The sequence below is a fragment of the Aedes albopictus genome, chromosome 3 (assembly GCF_035046485.1).
Source record: "Aedes albopictus strain Foshan chromosome 3, AalbF5, whole genome shotgun sequence".
Classification (NCBI taxonomy): Eukaryota; Metazoa; Arthropoda; class Insecta; order Diptera; family Culicidae; genus Aedes; species Aedes albopictus.
In genome coordinates this window covers 102,076,141-102,098,711 of record NC_085138.1, presented here as the reverse complement: position 1 = coordinate 102,098,711, position 22,571 = coordinate 102,076,141, and the positions used below count along the sequence as shown (strand labels likewise).

The 22,571-nt window shown below is 37.6% G+C and overlaps 3 non-coding genes across 3 annotated transcripts; 2 read left to right on the top strand and 1 right to left on the bottom strand.

Annotated features, from left to right (window-relative positions):
* Nucleotides 1-9,044: 9,044 nt before the first annotated feature.
* Nucleotides 9,045-9,116, bottom strand: Trnad-guc (transfer RNA aspartic acid (anticodon GUC)). Its single transcript has one exon. It is a non-coding gene; the product is annotated as a tRNA-Asp (tRNA).
* Nucleotides 9,117-16,534: 7,418 nt separating this feature from the next.
* Trnap-ugg (transfer RNA proline (anticodon UGG)) lies at nucleotides 16,535-16,606 on the top strand. Its single transcript has one exon. It is a non-coding gene; the product is annotated as a tRNA-Pro (tRNA).
* Nucleotides 16,607-21,128: 4,522 nt separating this feature from the next.
* Nucleotides 21,129-21,200, top strand: Trnad-guc (transfer RNA aspartic acid (anticodon GUC)). The gene has a single exon. It is a non-coding gene; the product is annotated as a tRNA-Asp (tRNA).
* The last annotated feature ends 1,371 nt before the right edge of the window (nucleotides 21,201-22,571 follow it).

The following is a 22,571-nucleotide window of genomic DNA, read 5'->3' as shown; positions in this document are numbered from 1 at the left end:
ATAAGGCTTCTGAACTTAATTATGAGTAAATGAGTCAAATAAATGCCAGGTGATCGAAAACATCCTTGCATGCTGTAACTTGTCGTAAAGTGCATCAAAAAATCTCAAATTTTGACTGTTTGTTAACCTATTATGTCATTCGTACAAATTTGAGCTCGATCGGCTAATATTTCGCGAAGCTAGAACCGTTCTCTTGAAACACTATTTTTTAAACAACTTATTTTTGAACTGTTATAACTCCGAAGTGAACCAGATTGAATGAAATTTTTATCGATTATCAACAATATATAATTACTTCACAAGCTTTTAAAACATAGGTACTTTTTGAACGTTAAACAAGTTATGATGCATTCACTCTTTTAGGGTTTTATGGTTACCAGTTTGGGACGGAGTCCGGCACTCTTCCACATACAAATTATAGTCATCTTGCGTGATTAAAGATACCTCATAAAAAAGCCGACATCTTGAATTTTCTGAATACAAATTTTTGGATTCTAGACATGTTTCCCATAACCAAATATTGTAAGGTTTCAAAGCCCTACTAAATAAGCTATTATTTGAGAAATGGGACTACATCTTGAATTTTAGACCGCCATTTTGGAATCTTCGGTGACCATTTTTTTACTACGAATATCTTCCCCATACCAAAACACTCAACTTCCACAGTTTTGAAATTCTACTGTATAAAACAGCCGCCACTTTGTATTTGGAACCAGTACACTAGGTTCTCTGGACACCAAACATCTTTCCCATACCAAATAGAACCAATTTACATAGTTTTAGAGCTCAAAACTTCACAAAACAGCAGCCATCTTGAACATTTGTCCACCATCTTGAATTGAATGGTCACCATATTTGGGCTGCGAACAGAATTCGTCAACTATGAGCAAGATTTACCAATTTGACGTGATTTGATATGTCGCATGATAGGAATTTGTGCAGTTTCACATTCGACAACTTCCGCCGCTGCTGGTCCGGATGACTTGAATGACCATAACTCCGGAACGCCTGCACCGATCCGAACCATTTCCAATAGCAAACAATGGCGCCAAATTCCGGTTCGATTCGTGCTAAAATCCGAAAAATCGGCCAATCGGAAGTGCCTCAAAAGTGAGCGTCCTTCGTTATACACATACAGTCTAGACTCCTACTACACGGCTCCCGTCTACACGGTCCTTTTTCACGGCAGTCCGTGTTGTAGGAATCCCAGAGCTTATGGGATTAAGGGCCCATATAGCCGAGGCGGTAAACGCACGGGTATTCAGCATGACCATGCTGAGGGTGACGGGTTCGATTCCCGGTCGGTCCAGGATCTTTTCGTAAAGGAAATTTCCTTGACTTCCTTGGGCATAGAGTATCTTCGTGCCTGCCACACGATATACACATGCAAAATGGTCATTGGCAGAGGAAGCTCTCAGTTAATAACTGTGGAAGTGCTCATAGAACACTAAGCTGAGAAGCAGGCTTTGTCCCAGTGAGGACGTTACGCCAAGAAGAGGAGAGGAGAGGAGCTTATGGGATTTCGCCCAATTGGGGGTGCGAGCGAATATCTATGACGTATTACAAGATAACACCATACTTTCTTTGGCAAAGTTGTAGTACTAGAACAGATGTATCACACAATGCCAACACACATCCAGTTAGTTGGTAATTTGTTCGCAAGAGGCGCTATGTAGAAGTTGCTATGGACACTCGCCAGTAGAAGCACTCATAAGTTATCGCATGCGTTATCTCAAAATCTACTTTATTTAGTACAATCAGTGTACGAACAAAATTAAGTTCACAAAAAATCTCACGATCACTATCATGAGAGCTTGACTGCAATCATCGATTTTATCATTTGTAATAAATATAATATGATGATTAGCGAAAGAGAGAATCGATGATTCTCATATTTCCTCCAGAAGTTCCCTAAGCTATTTCAACAGGATTTCGCTCAGGCATCCTTTCAGAAGTCTGATCAGGTATTCCAGGAGATCTATCAAGAATTTCGTAAGAAGTTCATTTAGGAATTCCTGCAGGAGGTCTTTAGAAATCAGTCTAGGAGTTCCTGTAGGGATTTCTTCTGAACATCTTTTAGAAATTCGTACAGGAGTTCTTACAGAAATTAGCCCAAGAGTTTCTCCAGAGATTCCTCCAACAGTATAAGGGATTCTTGCAAATGTTTCTTGTTCAGAGATTGCTCCTGAATTTCTTCAGCGATTCCTACAGAAGTTCCTTCAGAATTCTTCCCAGGAGTTCCTTCGTGGAATGTTATAGAATGATCCAAGGATACCCTCAGAAATTTATTCAGGGATTCCTATATAAGAGTTCGTTCAGGATATCCTTAGGAGATTTCTCGAGAAGTTCATTTTCCTCCAGGAGTTCTTCCAAGGATAGCTCATGGAATTTGTAGATTGAGATTGAGGAGATTTTTCCAGAGGACTCACGGATGCTTCCAGAAGTTACATCAGACATTTCTCCAGATGCTCATTTAAGAAATACTACAGGAGTTCCATCAGAGAATCTTCTAGGAATTCCTTCAATAGTTTGTTTAGGATTATAATAAGTCGTATCTTCAGGATATTCTTGAAGAATCTTTCATAAAGTTCTTACTAGAATTCTTCCAGGATTTCCTTCTGGAATTCTTCCAGGAATTCTTTAGGGGACAATGTAAATCCTTCTCCCTACCCGAAAAAAATCCCTTTGGGAGATTCCGCAGAAAATCCTTCGTGGATCCTCCGGAGATTCCTATTTGAGGCTCTTCGGGAATTTCCCTGGAATTCCTTTGGAGATTCCACTTAGAATTTATTCTGAAATATATCCTAGAATTTGTTCGGGAGTTTCTGCTGGATTTCCTTAATAAATTCCTCCTGAAACTCTTTCAGGGTTTTCTGCAGATATTCTGTAGTGGATTTGATTTTTCCTGGAATTTCTTCGATTTCTTAGAATTCCTTCGGAGATTCCTCCTTGATTCCCTACAGAGATTCACCATGGAATTCCTCAGGAGTCCTCCAGGAATTCCATCGGTGATTTCTCTTTGACTCCCATCGGGGTTTCTTCTAGAAAAACATTCTTATATTGCACTTGGAATTTCTCTAGGAATTCCTCCCGAAATTCCGTCGGGTATTCCTTCTGGACTTCCTTCAGGGATTCCTCCTGGAATTAATTTGAAGTTCCTCCTTGAATTCCGCGGGGATTTATTTTGAAATTCCTTCACGGATATCTCCTGGAATTCCTTCGGGGATTTCTTCTGGACTTCCCAACTAACATTTATTGTGAATGTAAACGTCAACAAAGCGTCCCCAATACGGCTTGATGCTGAGTTACTGTGTTGTACATATGGCCGGAAGCTTCTATGCAAGCCCTATAACAATGAATCTGGCGAACTTAATCCACATGTATATGTTGTGCGAGCAGCTTCTATGACACGAAGTCATAGCTCTTTTTCCGGCTCCTATATAAACACCAACTGAATAACATCTTCAGAAGGCGCTTTTTCAGCCTTTTCACAGTTGGTAAATAATAGTTATAAGGCGTCCCCAAATTAAACGATTAAATATAATTAGGTTATGGATACCGTGACGCAATACATGTGGAACTGGAATTATCACTTTTAAAATTGAATAAATAAAGTACTTGCCGCTACTTAGAATTGAACTTCCGATCTCCGTATCCACTGGTCCCGATGATGTCCTCGCTGCCACACTGCTATATATAAATAGCATAGAAAATAGCCCGTTTTGTTTTACTCCAGACAAGGCTTGATAATTGTGCCACAAGAAACCTTACCCAACTTCATCTTGCTGCAAAAGCTTGTGAAACGTCAAACGCAATAATGTTTACATTGAACAAGCTGTGTGGTTGCGCCAACAGATTCTTCTTCACAGCTTCTAGCTGAAAGTGTTCCTTAAACGGCTACGAAGCGCTGCTGTTTTGTGCTTTGGCAACATTACAAAACGTACTATATAAAAGCAGCTGTTGTAGTGGCTGGGACTCTTACTCGATTTGCACATCTTCCGGCATTGAATTAAAGTGCAATAAAAGCAGCCCAAATAATTTCACAGCACAGAGATGGATAGCTGTTAATAATTTGTGTAGTAGCTATATATCCCGCTTGAAGTTTGTTTTGAAAATAATGTTTACATCCGACAAGCCGTGTTAGTAAACAAACAGTTTCTTTATTACAGCTTCTAGCTGTAATGAAATCGCATAACGGCCTTAAAAGCGCTGCTGGTTTGGGGATTTGTTAGTATAACGAATTGTACTGTATAGTAGCAGCTGTTTTGTTAGTGGGAACTCCTATTCGATTTGTTCAAGTTTTCACATCTTCCGGGAAATCTCCCAGAGTTGGAAAAGAGTGGAGTAAAGGCAGCCCCAGTAACAAGCAATGGATTTCTGAACACCGAGTTTGGTAGCTGTATGGTGCTTGTTTTACAGCCGTGTATTAGCTTATGGTTTATATTTGACTAGCTTCCCTTTTATTCAGCGTTGACTGCTTTTATTCGATGGTTACACAACAGAAAGCAAATGACTGAAGCTTATAGCGCTGAAAATGTTAGTTGGGTTCCTTCAAGGATTCCTCCTAAAATGTTTACGGAAATTCCTCTCGATATTTCGTCGGGGATTCCTCTCGGGCTTTCTGATGGAATTCCGTCCTGATTTTTTTTTCTGAGATTCCTCCTGGAATTCCTCCGGAGATTCCTCCCAGAATTCCTTCAGGGTTTCCTTATGAAACTTTTTCAGTGATTCCCCCTAGAATTCCTTCGGGAATTTCTTCTGAAATTCTTCCAGGACTCCTCTTGAAATACCTTCGGTGATTCCTCCTTAAATTCTTTCAAGAATACCTCCAGGAATTCCGTTGGGTATTCCTTCTGGACTTCCTTCAGGGATTCCTCCTGGAATTAATTTGAAGATTCCTCCTTGAATTCCACGGGAATTCCATTTGGAAATCCTTCGAGGATTTCTCCTAGAGTTCGTTCTGGGATTGCTCCTGAAATTCCTTCGGGGATCACTTCAGGACTTTCTTCGAGGATTCCTTTTGAAGATTCTTCGGGGATCCCTCCTAATATTCCGTCGGGGATTCCTCCTGGACTTTCTACTAAAATTCGTCCTGTTATTTTTTTTTCGGAGATTCTTCTTGGTGATCCCTCTTCGAATTTCTTCAGGGATTCCTCCTGGTATTCCTTCGAGGATTCCTCATTAAATTCTTCTGGTAATTCCTCATGATTCCTCCTAGAATTCCTTCAAGTATTTCTCCTGGAATTCCTTCAGAGATTCCTTATGGATATTTTTCGTTGAATACTCCTGGAAATCCTTTCGGGATTCTTCTTAGATAACCTTTGAAAATTCCCACTCAAATTCTTTTGGTGATTACTGCGGGAATTTCTTTGGGATTCGTGCTGAAATTCTTTCGGGATTTCTTCTTGAAATTCCTGCGAGGATTCCTTTACGAATTCTTCATGGTTCTTCATGGAATCCCATCGAAGCTTTCTTCTTGAGTGCTTTCGAAGATAACTCCTGCATATCTTTTCAGGGTTCCTCCCCGAAATTCATTCCTTCTCCAATTTCATTGGAATTTCCTTCTTGAATTTCTCCGGAAATTTCCCATAGATTTCGGGGATCATTCCTAAAGTTCCTTTGGAGGTTCCTTCTGGAGTTTCTGCGGGGATTACTGTTGAAAAACCTTTGAGGATTCCGCTTGAAAATCCTTCGGAGATTCCTTCCGGATTTCCTTCAGTGGTTTCCCCCTGGGATTCCTGCAGGAACTTCTTCTGTAAGTTCTTCGGAAATTCGTCCTAAACTGCCTTCAGAGACTCCTCCTGCAATTTTTCATAGAATTCATTCGTGGATTCCTTTTGGAATTCCTTCGGAGATTGCTTCTATAGGGATTTCTCTTGGAATTCCTTCCTGGCTTCCTCCAGGAATTCCTTTGGGATTTCCTCTGGGAATTCCTTTGGTGATTCCGCCTAGAATTCCATAGAGAATTCCTCCTGAGTTGCTTCGAAGATTCTTCTTATAATTCCTTCGGGGATTCCTGCTGGAATTCCTAGAGGATTTCTCCTGGAATTCTATCAAGGATTCCTCGTAGAATTCTTTCGGAAATTCCTCCAACAAGTCTTTCAGGAATTTCTACAGAGATTCCTCCTGCATATTTTTGTTGACTCCTGCTAAAAATTTTTCAGGGATTCTTTTTCGAATTCCTTTGGAAATACCCACTGGAACTCTTTTGAGGAATCCTGCTGGAAATTCGTTGAGGACTCCTGCATGAATTTGTTTGAGATTCCTGGATATTTTCGTTGATTTCTCCTAAAAATTCAAAGGGGATCCCTTCTCGATCTGTTTCAGAAATTTGAGCTGGAATTCCTTCGGGGATTCCTTCTGTAATTCCCTTGGGATTCCTGCTGGAATTCATTTGGGAATCCCTTCCCCTAATTCTTCCTAGCTGTCCTTCTGATATTCCTCGAAAAATACAAACAGGGATTAACATGAAAATTAGGGAGAATTGGGGCAAAAAAGGCCACATTTCGTGATCTGTCATAGTAGGAACTAACTCTATCCCGTGTTTTAAGAAAGTATTTTCATCACGATTCAATTGATTTGCATAGAAACATTAAAAGCAGCTTGAGAGTCTATAGTTTCCCGTAATTGATAAGTAGTATGGGGCAAAATGGGGCATTACAGTGATCTAGACAACAAAGAAATGTTCAACTTCAATCGAGAACAGCCTATGCTATAGTATTTAACATTTTTCTGGAATATACATCGGTTCAGAGGTTTATCTTTACTTCTTTGTTATGTTTTCCATCAAAAAAATGCATAAAAGGGGAAAATGGGGCAAAATGGGACATTTCCCGTGGTCTGCACAAAACAAGATTGCCACCATTCGATTCCTTGTCATTTTTTACATAGAAATAGGTCTTTTATGCTTTTCTAAACCAGCGGCTTTTAAAAGTTGCGATTTTGTGTCAATTTTTTCCCACTATGGCGTTGCACAGTGGGAAAAATCGACCCAAAAAACGGATCTTTTAACGCCGCTGGTTTCGGTACGAGAAGTTGACCATTTCTGACGTAAAAAAATACGAGAAATCGATTGGTGCTAATTTCATTCACCGCACGGCACGGGAAGTGGTCCATTTTGCCCCATTTTGCCCTTTTTTTCATACAAAAAGAGAATCAAAATGTACTTTCAAACAACTAACACGTATGTAGATTATTGAAAATAGCTGCAGGTGTAATTGGAAGTTAATAGGAATCATAAGAACACATGAAAGATCCTTTTAAATGCTTATTTTGCCCCATATGCCCCAACAACTGTCGGATATTCACAATTTTTCCTAATTATGAATCGATTTTTAATGTAACTGATTTGAAGTTTATTTGTTTGGCATAAACAAAAAGCGCTAAATCTTTTATCACTAGAATAATCTTCGTCCAATTTGTTCCATTTTGCCCTATTTGCACGAAAATGAGATTTAAAATGTATTTATGAAAAAACAAATACTGCTATGGAACGTTGAAATTAGTTTTAGGTGCAATTGGAAGCTAACAGTTATTATGCGCAAATATGAAAGATATTTTCCCTATTTTACCCTACATGCCCCTAAAACTGCTGGATAATAACATGTTTTGTATGGCTTTGTAAGGTCGCTGGATGCAAAACATGAAGACCTGGATCATTTTTGATATATACAAATGCGGTTTATCGATTAATACTACAAACATTCTCGGAATGGTATAAAAAGCTGTCTATTTCACCCGAATTCGCCCTGATTTTTGTCATGTAATAAAAGAATTTGCCCTGATTTTTTGTCAAGTCATGAATAAATTAACTTCCCTTATAAGCATTGGTACTGAAACCAATGTTATCAAAAAGACATATACATATATGACTTTTTTCTATAATTTCAGATTTTGATGGGGAACTAAGGGCATGATAAGCATTTTATAAAATATGTCAAATATACGCTAAACTGATTAAATAGGGCGTCTCAATGAACCAAATTATATATATTTAAGATGCCTTATTTAATCAGTTGTGTGCATATTTGCCACAAATTAAGATTAGGGTCAAAGCTTATTATACCCTGTATTCCCCGCCAAAGTCATATCTTTTAACTGTCCTTTCGATTACATTGGTTTTAGTAACAAAAGTCCATGGATTCGGACATAAGCAAACGGGGGAAATCAATTCATTCATGAGGCGACAACAAATCAGGGCACATTGGGGTAAAATGGACAGCTATTTGTACCTTCCCGTGAATGATTCTAAACCTTGTCGATAAACCGTATTTGTATATATATATATAATAATCTGGGACTTCATGTATTGCAATCAGTTACATTACTGAACAATTGAAAAAACGTTATCATTTAGCAGTTTTTGGGGCATATAGGGCAAAATAAGGAAAATATCTTTCATTTATGCGCATGATAGCTGTTAGCTTCCAATTGCAACTAAAACTAATTTCAACGTTCCATTACAGTACCTGTTTTTTTATAAATACATTTTAAATCTCATTTTTCTGTGATAACAGGGCAAAATGGGGCAAATTGGACAACTACTGAAGATTATTCTGGTGATAACAGATCTAGTGCTTTTTGTTTATACAAAAAATGAACCTCAAATCAGTAACATTAAAAAGCCATTCATAATCAAGTAAAATTCACAATTTCCATCAGTTGTTAGGGCATATGGGGCAATATAAGCATTTAAAAGGATCTTTCATGTATGTTTATGATTTCTATTAACCTCTAATTACACCTGCAGCTATTTTCAATGATCTACATACGTGTTAGTTGTTTGAAAGTACATTTTGATTCTCTTTTTGTATGGAAAAAGGGCAAATGGGGCAAAATGGACCACTTCCCGTGCCGTGCGGTGAATGAATTTAGCACCAATCGATTTCTCGTATTTTTTTACGTCAGAAATCGCCAACTTCACGTACCGAAACCAGCGGCGTTAAAAGATCCGTTTTTTGGGTCGATTTTCCCACTGTGCGTTGGGGCGCCGCGAAAACCGAGTTTGGGAAGCGCTGCAGTACTAGAAGCAATAAAAAGCTAGCCTCCCCGACGGGGAATTGAACCCCGGTCTCCCGCGTGACAGGCGGGGATACTGACCACTATACTATCGAGGACTTGTATTTTTTGCAGCATGCATTCCATGAAACCAGTTGTCTTTTTTTTTGCACTAAACATGCAAAATTATATCATATAGAAAGCTTGTTTCGAACATTTCGCCTGATCGAAAAATGGGTCACCAGAAATAACCACACTTCAAACAAATTCTTTTCCTCAATTCTGACGTGAGATTAGGTACACACCGACAAACTGCCCACAGTACAGCGTTCTCGTTCCAATTCAAGCCACAGCCAGCAGAATGCTGCCCGCAATCTCAATCTCAATCACGGTAATTGGTTCCGAAAATTCTGCGTTCGACATTAGCTCCATCACACATTGCACTGTGTGTAAGTAAAGTAGGTACCAACGACGAACAACATCGCCATCGTCATTCGAGAGCTCGTTCGCTCCGCGCAATATCTGCTGCGTGGCCACGACGCAACGGCGGCGTTCATAAAATATTCATTTTTAATTAATTTTAATGGTTTTTCAGGCAGTAGGTAGCTGATTTGATAGGTAATGTGAGCGTAAATCAGGGAGAGGTGGTGCGTGTTTTTGGTAATTTCGGACTGCGAGATCAATCACGGACTTTTCTGATTGATGTGGTGAAATTAGTGTTCGTCGGACAGGCAATTCGGAAAATTTATGAAGGTATTTCAGTAACAAATTTTGAAAACGACGTATAATCAATGGTGTAGCATTGATTATACGTCGTTTTCAAAATTTGTTACTGATTTGAAGTTTTTTATTTAACATTTGTATAAGTATACCCGACCTAAATCACATATTATTTTAGCAATTAATAAATAGTAGAAACAATAAAATAGTTGGAAATAGCAGAAGTTGGTTGACATATAAGATAAGATATAGGTAACTATAGTTTTGTTCTAAGGATTCTCTTTTAATAATATTTAAAACGAAATTATAAAATAAATTTGGCGAAAATTCTTTAAATCTAGCTTTGTTCAACAATTCTTTATTACACCAACGAACCTAACCTCAAAATGACTGACAATTCTCATGTCATTTTGACAGATGTAACATGAGCATGAAAAGGACGGCAAGAAGATCAATAAAGTAGAATACATGATCCGTCTTTTTCGTGCATGTGTGTGGTCTGTCAAAATGACCTGAGAAGTGTCAATCATTTTCATGGCTAGCTTTGTTGGTGTAATGAACAATTCATGCATCTTACCTTCTTCCGCATTCTGGAGTGCAGTATCTGCCGGACATTGCTCCGAAAAGCTGTCGCTGCTCGTCGTTACCAAATCCAACAGGAAAATAAATTATCCACTGGGCAATAAAGTGGGACACTCTACATTCAGACCATTATCATGAATTCACTATTTCACAAACCCTACAAAACAAAACAAGGAAAAACACGATCCACATAAGAACAACAACAACAGCCCATCATTTGTCACCGGGAATCATCAGCTTCAATACATCTTCTCCTAACGACGATTTTGCACTCGGGAATCCGAATCGGATTCGGAGGTAATTTTCACCGGAAATTTATTTCGCTGGCCAAGCTATTTTTCTATAATGGTCTTCAAGTCTTCAACCCATTGCATTGGATAGGCCGGCCCCATCAGATCAGAGTCGCCCCCACATAAACAACCAAGATTGATGGCTTCTTTTCTAGTGATGATGTTGATGATACTTGCAGGTACCGTAAAATGGGATGACATTGGTTCGTAGAAACTATCTAAAACAATTGGCTTCTTTAATAGTGAGCATGAGCATGAGTATAGATGACCGTACAATTCGTAGTTGCTACTCCGTGATTGACCAGAACAATCGAAATTTCACAAGGAACCAACAAACGGTGCTTGGGAGTAGCTACCGCTCTCAATGTGCTCAGTTCGAGAATTCCAAACTTTATTAGTCAATAACCGCGCCGGCCACGTCCTTACGGTCATCGAGGAAGGAAAGGAATGTTAGTGTGACATACGTTGCTACTAGAGACCGAGATCACCTCATCTTCTCCACGACTATCACGGGAAGGAGTTTTTGTTAATGGGGAGGGGGAGAGTCCCATGATTTGGATTCACTTTGGTAAGTGATGTGATTCATGCAACCGTTATTTGAGTCAAAACATTTATTCATTTTGACTAAAATATTACAAATGTCGACACCGAAGATGACGAACCATTCAAATTATTGTGTACATGCAAAAAATGAAAGAAAAATATTTATTATCAACTAAATGTGCATTGCGAACTAGCGCCGACACATGACGTGACGAACTTTTCATTATTTGTTAGATAAATACACAAAAACCAGAGTCAAATTTTAAACATCCTTTAGCATTAATTATTATGATGAAATGGAACCAGCTCACCAATAAACATTCTTCGAAGTGTCAATTGGCTTCTTTAATAGTGTTGAGAAATTTCCATATTTCCATATTCCATCCATGTATGCTAAACTCTTATCGGTTTGTGTAGGTGGAGCTGTCAAACAGTTGCCCAGCTTTCAAAATGTGATTGGAAAAACTCTGAAATTAATATATGGTTTCAAAATTAAGTTCTTACTGACCCGAAAAAGGTACTTATTCATATACAATTTAAAAATCAATAAAATTTTCAAAATAAAAAAGATACAATTTATTTAAATCTATTATATGATTATTTACAGATCCACTGCATTTGGCGTAATTATTTTTGTAAGTAAATCATTAGAATCTCAACCTACAGAAAACCTCAGAAAAACGAAGAAAAAACAAACACAAATCTAGAAAACGAAGAAAAAAAAAACAAATTAACTGAATAATGTTAACCTATATTACAGTTTTCTACACCACGTTGCATCTTCAAGGCTTTATCACCCATTCAACCAGAGTCCAGTCATATCGTCCACAGAAAGTGGACGAACACAAACCCACTCCTTGGTCACAGAAAAGTGTCCGTGCTATTGACGATGAAGAAGATGATGGCAAAACGTTGAAATTAATCGTCGGGCTGACGCAGGATTAAAACGTGCAAACTTTGGCTAACTTCATTAAAAATTTCATTTAAATTTCATCGTCATCGACGTCAAAGTGCTTCATCAAGGGTGTGGGGGATGGGGTAGGAGGGGTGACACTAATCATCAGCTGGCTGTTGTAATCACTTTCGGTGTGGATGGGAAAATGGGACCCAAGAAAGAAGATTTTTTATTCAGTCATAACAAATAATAGTAGAATACACACGAAAGTTTCACAAAAAGAATCAATGAGAGATAAATGTGGAGCCGTTAATTGCTGGAAGACTTGAGTGATGATATGTCGAAATGACAAACATCATCCAAAAACGCGGTTGTTGGAATCTGGAAAGAAAAAACAAAGAGAAACGATATCAGATTTGCCATTTAATTCAATTTTCTCAGACATATATAACCTCTACAAAAAAGGTCCTAAGTCCTAGCAAGATTTTTGGTTCTAACCACAAACGATACATACAAACGTATACCGTGGATACACAGTTATGGATCACACACGGTTACGGATCAATTCGATGTTTACGGTCAAATGTCGCCTCACTGCACAGCATGACATAACATAGCATACCCAGACAACCAGGAATCGCATAAGGATGCACGCTGTACATTGTATAAAGTACGCACTATCGCATATATGTACGGCTGAGGTACAATTTTCATCGCATACGATGTTATTTTTTGAGCTTACTGCGATGTATCTGGTAAAATCGTATAAGAGTGTAAAATAACTCTTATAATGCATGAATACATCGTAGTAGACGATATTCCGATGTTTTGTTGCGACGAACTTTGCTTATTCGCAAAAGCGTTCGAGTGAACTCGCAAAGTGTCAATCGAATTCGCAGAATTGCGTACTGCGATGATTATACGACATCGCTTGGTGCTTTTCTAATTATGTCAGTTTAACTCGCATTGACGTACAAACTAAATCGCATAAAAGTGAAAATAAACTCGTTCAAATGTACATACAAACTCGCATAAGCTAGAATCGTTAACGTTGGCATATTGCGATGTGATATGTGATAACAATAAAAGAGGTGCTGGTGGAGTGCCAAAAAGTTAAAAGAAAGTGAAAAGTCATCATTATGGTTACAAAACAAGTTACAAAGTCATCATTTTTGTTTTGTTCACCTTATACTTAACAATAGGTGGTGCTAGCAAGAGAGGAGTAATGGTAACTGTGCGGGAAATTGTGCGACATCATTTTGATTTCCAAAGAGCCTGCGGAACACGTACAGTGCACGAAAACCAAGTACATTCCAACAAGCACTGAGGTGAGTTAGAATGTCATGATATATAATCAGTGTGTTTCATAAGTAGTGTTTGGTGCTAAGTGTGAAGTGCGGCTCGATAATCCAAAGGTTATTAGTTCGATACTTAGGTGACAAGATTTTTTTATTTCGAATATTTTAAGTCGTATAAGGTGCTATATTTCGTCGCAATAGTGCATACCGTACATCGCATAAGATATCGCTTCAAGTCATATAGCGTCATTATTTTCCCGTCAATGCACGTATAGCGCCTCCACTTTTGTACGCATAAGGCACTTTTACTGCATCTTATGCGATGTAACTTTACCGCATAAAAGTACGTATAACATGAACATAAACTTGATTATACGTGCAAATTGGTTGTCTGGGTAGTCTTCATAGCATAAACACTATACTACACGCTAAGAAAATGTTACTCTAAAATGAGTAAGATTCACACAAAACTGAGCTAAACTGGAACAGCTCAAAAAATTAGTAAATTGTATTTCCAGCGATAGCGCTGGCCCAAGTGCAAAAATCCTACCATTTTAGGCCGTATAATATTCTTCACATCAGCAAGAATATTATACGACTTAAACTGATGAGATTTTCACACTTGGGCCAGCGCTATCGCTGGAACAAAAATTTACTCATTTTTGAGTTGTCCCACTTTAGCTCCAAAATGAGTGAATTTTCTGACCGTGTATGCAACGCCATGCCATGCTAAGCTGCAACATACGACCGTAAACATCGAATTGATCCGTAACCGCGTGTGATCCATAACTGTGTATCCACGGTACATATTTATACTTCCTTTTTAGATGTTTTAATTAATTGCGGTTGATATTATATATTTTTAATTTGTTAGATCTTTTGTATCACCCCTTGCTTTAAACTCATGATTTGATTGAAATGTTGTTACCGTGTACGTCAGATAGGAACATTTTTGAATTCTTTATTACACCAACGAACCTAACCTGAAATGATTGACAATTCTCAAGTCATTTTGATAGATTTAACATGCTGTCCTTTTCAGCAACAAGATCGATAAAGTAGAATCTAATATTCATCTTTTTCGTTCATGTGTGTGGTCTGTCAAAATGACCTGAGAAATTTCAAACGTTTTCATGGCTAGCTTTGTTGTGGTAATGAAGAATTCATTGATTTTTTTATTACACCAACGAACCTAACCTCAAAATGACTGACAATTTTCAGGTCATTTTGACAGATGTAACATCCAGGTATTGATTATGTTAAATTCATTGTACTTAAAAATTTACCGTTTGAAGGTAATATTCATTTATTGTCAATTTATAACTCTTTTCTTTTTCAAAATATTTTACCATTAGAATGGCGTTCTATTAAAGTAGTTAGTATTCTGAAACCAGGTAAAGACCCTTCTTTGGCTGATAGTCGTAGACCAATTAGTTTATTATCCTGTCTTCGTAAACTTATGGAAAGGATGATTTTAAATCGTCTTGAGCTATGGGCTGAAAATAATGACATTTTTTCAACTTCTCAATTTGGCTTTAGAAAGGGTCGTGGTACTCGTGATTGCACAGTAGTATGGGACACGCTTGTATGGAGAAAATGAATCCTCGCTCCAGTCGACTTTTTAGATCCCATTTAGGTCCCATATGAACTGTACAAAATTTCAGCGCAATCGGTGAAACTATAATTTAGCGCAAGCGGTTCAAAGTTTGCAAAGGATTTACTATGGGAAAAGTTACATTTCCAAACAAAAAATCCCAGAAGTCGCCCTTTGCCTCCTTAATTCAAATCGATCAACGCTTCTTGTAGGAAAATCACTTATGAAACTTTCCTTCGAAGACCGCAAAACAATTGCATGCTTGTGGAAAAAGTTATTTATTTATTATCGATTAGTGATCCAACTAACGGCTTTTTGTTTTGTTTTATCAGCAGCACTGTAGCTGCTGCCTTGGTTGTTGCTGTTTCTGGGGGTGGTGATGCCTCCCGCCACCCCATGCAACAACGGCGGCAGCAGTGCTGCAGTCATAGCTGAATCTCCCAGACAGTCAATTCGAAAGATACACATAAAGGGTCATTGAGAGGCAAATGTAGAGGCGTTAATTGCTGGTCGACTTGAGTTATGCTGATATGTCGGAAACGTCGAAATGATAAATAATCATCCAAAAACGCGGTTGAAGGAATCTAGAAAGAAAAATCAAAGGAAAATGGTATCAGAGATGTAATTTTATAAATATTTCTTATAAAAATAGGGTCCTAAAGTCCAACCTAGAGTTTAGGTTCAAATCACAAACAATGGTTTATAAATATATATATATTTATAAATTCTCAATGTTTTTTTATTGTGGTTTATTTATTTTTAAATATATATTTTTAATTTTATGATCTTGTGTCCCACCTTTAGCCTTAAACTCATTATTTGAGTGAATTTTAGTTGTCGTGTACCTACGTAAGATAAGAACAATATTGGAACTCCAGTAAATATTAAAAATGTCGAATTTCATCGCATTAAAGTCGACCTCTAATGTCAAAATATAGAATTGTTTGCCATTTTACTTATTTTTAGTTTTTATTACATTTTATTACATTTACAGAGCAAAAGTTTAACATGATCATGTATTTTCGCTCTAGTCGAGCTTTCCAATCCCATCTCAAGAAATAAAACAAGCTGAATAACAGTTTCTTAAGCTTAAGTTTGCTTAAGGACAAGGTATTTGGAGTACATAGCTCAAAATTTCTAAAGCACTGTATTTTAGAACCGTTGAACGGATTTGGATGGAAATGCATCACGCTAATTGTTCAGTGGTTGTCAACAGCGTGCTCTAGATTTTTTTAGCAATGTACTCCAAATATCTTGTCCTTAAGAGTGGTTTACTAAACTCTTGTACAGCAAAAATGTTTGTTGGGATGGCAGGGGTTACCAGCGGGGCAGCAAAAGGCAAAATCACCGTAACTCTAAAAAAACACGTTTAAAATAGTTTATCCTGTAAATCGACGCTATTTATCATATATTACTGGTTTACTTACTATCTTTGCGTGTTCGTGTAATTCTGAACGATTGCACGTTGAAATTTCAAAACTCATTTGCTAGTTTTACTCAAGTGCATGATACTCTAAAACACACGTTCCTTGCTAATCAACTGCAAGGTGGTTGCTTACGAAACTCTTTCTAGGCAAGTAATTTAATCCACTCAGCCATGACACAAACCATCAGCGGCTCAATGGTCTAGGGGTATGATTCTCGCTTTGGGTGCGAGAGGTCCCGGGTTCAAATCCCGGTTGAGCCCGGATTTGCTTTTTATTACACCTGATTTCGGATGCATCATCTGTATATTTTTTTTTTATTACATCACTAATCCTAACCTCCAAAATGTTTGATAATTCTCATGTCACTTGACACACGTACCATGAACAAAAAGATGTCGGTAACAAGGTCGTTAAAGTAGAAGACTTTTTTGTCTTTCACTTGCTTGTGTGTGCTCTGTCAAGTGACCTGAGAATTGTCAAACATTTTGGAGGTTAGGTTTAGAAGTGTAATGAAGATTTGCATCAATATTATTCTTCATTACCACAACAAAGCTAGCCATGAAAATGTTTGACAATTCACAGGTCATTTTGACAGACCGCACACATGCACGAAAAAGACGGATCATATATTCTACTTTATCGATCTTGTTGCCGTTCTTTCTATGCTCATGTTACATCTGTCAAAATGACCTGAGAATTGTCCGTCATTTTGAGGTATGGTTCGTTGGTGTGATGAAGAATGTGAAGTTTGACGATTTCCAGGTCATTTTGACTGATCACACACATGCACGAAAAAGACAAATAATATCTTCTACTTTACCGACCTTATTGCGGTTTTTTTGCTCATGTTTCGTCTGTCGAAATTTTCAGTCATTTTGAGGCTAGGTTCGTTGGTGTAAATTATAGGGGTGATTTGTTGAATCACCCTTCGTTGGGTTTTATACTCGATAGATCTGTCAAACAATTGCTTAGCTGTCAAAAAATGTTATAAAAATCTCTTTGAAACTGGTTTCAAACTGGTTCATTCTTCATTACACCAACAAAGTTAGCCATGAAAATGTTTGATACTTTTGAGGTCATTTTGACAGACCACAAACATGACAAAAAAGACGGACCTGAGAATTGTCAGCCAATTTGAGGTTAGATTCGTTGGTGTAATAGAGAATTCTTTATTACACCAACGAACCTAACCTTAAAATGACTGACAACTCTCAGGTCATTTTGACAGATGTAACATGAGCATAGGAAGGACGACAACAAGATCGATAAAGTATAATATATGATACGTTCTTTTCGTGCATGCACTGAACGGCGGCTTGCGGTGAAAATTACTATTCTGAGGGTCAATTTAAATACACAACGCCACTAAATTTGTGCAGACTGAGTTTCGTTTCAATTCAACAGAATTATGTTTTCAATTTTACCATGGACCCGATTTTCAATTAAAAAAAGCTTCTGTTGGCAACCGGATTCGAACCAAGAACCTTGACATCACCAGGCTCGCACGCTACCACTCGGCTATCGAACCGGTTGATGTGAGAAGAAACAAAACGCACACAAGAAGCGTTGGTGGGTCGATGATTATGTTTTACCATGGTAAATTTAAAAACATTTTTATGCTTGTCATTACTGCAAGCCGCTTTTCAGTGTGTGCGTGGTCTGTCAAAATGACCTGAGAAATGTCAAACATTTTCATGGCTAGCTTTATTGGTGTTATGAAGAAATTTGAAATGGTGTTTTATGGTTGTTCTTCAATTTATTTCTTTTGAGGTCAACTTCAAGAAGGTTCACAAAAAAGTTCAACATGCTATAACTTTTCATAGAGTGCATCAAAAAATCTCAAATTTTGACTGTTTGTCAACCTATTATATGTGCATCATTGGTACAAATTTGGGCTCGATTGATAAATTTTTCGCGAAGTAAGAGCCGTTTGGGTAAACACTATTATTTAGACAACTAATTTTTGAACTGTCATATCTCCGGAATCAGTGAACCGAATTGAATGAATTTTTTAACGTTTATCAACAATATATTGATATTTAATACGACGTTATAAAATATAATATTTTCTCACGGCGAATTAAGTTATACAGGGTTGAAATTTTTACCCATATAGAGAAAAATAAGTCAGATTTACAATACCACACAAAAATTACTAAATGTGTTCTTCCTTCAATATAAATAGGCTCTAATATATCTGATTATAGATAACTTGAGAACAAAAGTGGAAAATCTTTGGATATCAACACTAAAGTTTATTGACTTTGATGTCAAAAAATTACATTTTTTAGAGAAAAATTCAAAAAGTATCAATCTATGATAACTTTTTTCAACGTTTAAAAAGTACCTATGTTTTAATAGTTTGTAAAGCATTTACATATTGTTAGTGTACGTTCAAAATTCCATTCAATTTGGTTCCTCGTTTCCGAGATATGACAGCTCAAAAATGAGTTGTCTAAAAAATAGTGTTTTACCCAAACGGTTATAACTTTGCGAAACATTATTCAATCGAGCCCAAATTTGTACCAATGATGCACATATAATAGGTTGACAAACAGTCAAAATTTGAGATTTTTTGATGCATGCAATAAAAAGTTATAGCATGTTGAACTTTTTTTGTGAGAGAAAAAAAGTTGCCTATCCCAAACATTTTGGCCACCCCCTGTACATCCTTGAACCAACTGGGCAATAAATCGAAACCATGTTTCGAAGCTCGTTTGCGAACAGAAGCTTCACAGATCTTAAAAGTTTCAATTTATAGTCCAACTTCAATCTCAATCTTCCCGAAAACGGCTCATATTTCATTCCGAAAAAAAAATCCCAACATTAGAAGTTGATTCCATGCCTAGGGTAAGTGTGCCCAACGTTGTGGTATTAAGGTAAATTCATTTTAAAAACAATGATCGTACCATCTAATGAAGGGTTACAAAACGTTAGTTGGTAGTTTTCTATCCAAATTTGCTTGGAAAAATATAAAAACTATCGTTTCTCTCTGTTTTCGATCATAAATCGCTTACCACAACATTAGGCACACTGTTCCTATTATGGAGGTTAAATTTAATTTTGGTTCCTATTGTTGCGGTATCCCATTGAAATCATATGGGATACCGCAACATTAGGAACACTACCGCAACAATAGGAACACAGCAGCAAAAAAATTAAGGAAAATATTTTTTTTGAATAGGTTTTTGGGCAAATCTTAAGCACACAAATGGTACTATCTCATACACACCTAGAAAATATCATGTAATTTTAAGTGTCCTGAACCTGACATATACGAGCATCTTCAAAAACACAAATTTAGAGGTTATAACATGTAAATTTACGTCTTTCAAGACACCCCAAAATAAAACTATTTTTTCTTAGCGTCTAGCAATCGCTAAAACCGATTTGACAGATAAAACATAGAAAAGTAAAATATTGTCATGCATGGGATTCGAACACCGGATCTGCTGATCGTGAGTCACGTCGCTTACCTCTCGGCTATTTCACCGAGGTAGAAGATGGCTGATGAACGTGATACTGATTCTACGTTTCTGGTGAAACGGAATTGTTGACATCTAACGCAATCAACCAGCACTTACATGATGCGCGTAAAATTGAGTCCAATTTGTGATTCAGTCTTGAAAACGTTTACGTGTTTTGGTGATTTCGTTTCGTGGAAATTTCAGAATTTCTAAGTGTGTAATTTAAGCATACTACATCTATTAAAAATGCCTTTTGGTAACATTTCAGTTGAAAAAGTGCTCAATTGCCACTACCGCAACAATAGGTACTACCACAACGAAGGGAACAATTACCCTAGGTAAAGAAGCTGGTCAACTGCTTCAGTCAGTGTCTGAATGATACTGAAAAAAATAATGTGAGATCCCCGATCCGACGACGATAAGCAATTTCATCTGCGGGGATGAGGCAGACCGACCGTGCCACAGCAGCGCGGAGAACGACGAAAACCGACGAAAGCTGCGACCGTCCAGCGAGAAGCGATTTCAACCAAGGCGGGAGATTCGTGTAAAATTTATGAGGCTTTTGCTTCGCTACGTTCAACGTCTTCTCTCGCACGGGACGTCCTACGAGCGTACATACACTGAAATCAATTTTGTTGTTGTTTCCACCGAATCCATGGTAAAATTAAGAACTGTACCAACAATTTTCAACCGAATGCAAAATTCTGTTAATTGTACTGAAACATTGTCAATATTACCATGCGTGAAGTACCATTGACTAAAAACATTCTTGATGTTACTATTTTGACATTGTATTTTTGACAATGTTTATCTAAGACGCGCAACATTCAAGTCTACATGGTCGAAATTACAATGCCCAAATAGTAGAACCAAGAATGTTTTTAGTCAACAGTAATACACGCATGGTAATATTGACAATGTATCAGTACAATTAACAGAATTTTGCATTCGGTTGAAAATTGTTGGTACAGTTCTTAATTCTACCATGGATTCGGTGGAAACGACAACAAAATTTATTTCAGTGTAGATGTGTATAACAACAACAGTAGAAACAACGACTGAACGTCTGGTTGCTTCTGCCGTAGGTTGTTGCTATAAAAAGAATCAGATGCTTACTTTGGTGTTTGTTCGTGTTGGCTTGTATGGGAAAGCAGACATCGAGGAGGTATTCCATCCAGCTAACTGAGAAGCGAAGCTCTACGCAAAAACGATGATAAGACAAGCAGAAGGCGAATGATGATTCAGAGTTGCTAAATTGCACACAGGCATGGTGTTCGCGATTCTTGGTATATGAATGGTAACCAACAAATAAACATCCTCGATAGTATAGTGGTCAGTATCCCCGCCTGTCACGCGGGAGACCGGGGTTCAATTCCCCGTCGGGGAGATGGTGATTTTTTTTTATCAAACCATACGGAATACTTCATTACATCAACGAACCTAATCTCAAAATGACTGGCAATTCTCAGGTCTTAGTGTAACACGAGCACGAAAAGGACGAAAACAAGGTCGACAAAGCAGTAGATATGTTTTGTCTTCTTCGTGCATGTGTGTGGTCTGTCAAAATGATGTGAGGATTGTCAATCATTTTGAGGTTAGGTTTGTTGGTGTAATTAAGAATGGTGTTGTTACTGATGGTAATAAAACTTATTGATAAATGCACTTAGCTGAACTTAGTTTAGCTTGACTAGGGTATTTGTACCATTTGGGCAGGTGTACCTATTTTGGGCACTTGCAGCTATAACTAAGTCAATTCCAAACCGATTGATTTGAATTTTTGTACAGAGTTAGATACTGTACGTGCCTAACGCTATACAAAATTTCAAATCAATCGGTTTGAAATTGACTTCGTTATAGCGGCAAGTGCCCAAAATAGATACACCTGCCCAAATGGTACAAGAGCCTATGTCACTTGTTGCTCCTCTGTGATTTATCCAAACTCTAAACTTATACGGAAGTGGAACCATCTCGGCAGGGGTCCTTTTTTGGGCACTTTTCTGCTATAACTCAGCAAATTCTGAACCAATCGACACAATTTTCGGAACGCGATGAGATACGTATAGGGGGCTGTCCATAAACCACGTGATCATGAGGGGGGGGGGGGGGGGGGGATTCGGCCAATGACCATTTTGTATGGACGAATAAAAAATTTTGTATGGACTAATGACCACGCGGGGGGGGTTTGAGAAGTCCCAAAAAAATGACCACGTGGTTTATGGACAGCTCCTAGTATCTCGCTGTGTACAAAATGTCAAGTCAATTGGTTTGGAATTAACTGAGTTATAGCGAAGAGTGCCCAAAATACCGGCCGTTGCCCAAGTGGTTCGCTACCCTATAATTTGCATTCAATATTGCACCTTAATACATCTCCACTGTTTTTTCCGTGAGTATCTTCAACCCATGCACATTGGTCGGGCTCCATACAAAGGGGCGGCCAAAACTCAAAAAAAAAAACGAATTTGATATTTTTAAACTTTATTTCACCTTATAACAAAGCATATGTATTGTAGTTTTATGATTCGCAGTTAAAAACATACCAGTATTTGTATTTTCAATGACATTTTCACTGCCAAAGTGGTCTAAGTCATAAAATTAAAAAATGAACCATTCGAAAACAGTAAAATATTAAAATTTTGAGAGTGGAATATATGTTTTATGTTATCCAGCATATGAAAGCTTGTTGTTGGACAGTTTGAATGCACGTATGGTGAAAAATTAATATGTCACAAAACTTTTCAATTTTTTATATATTGTAAAT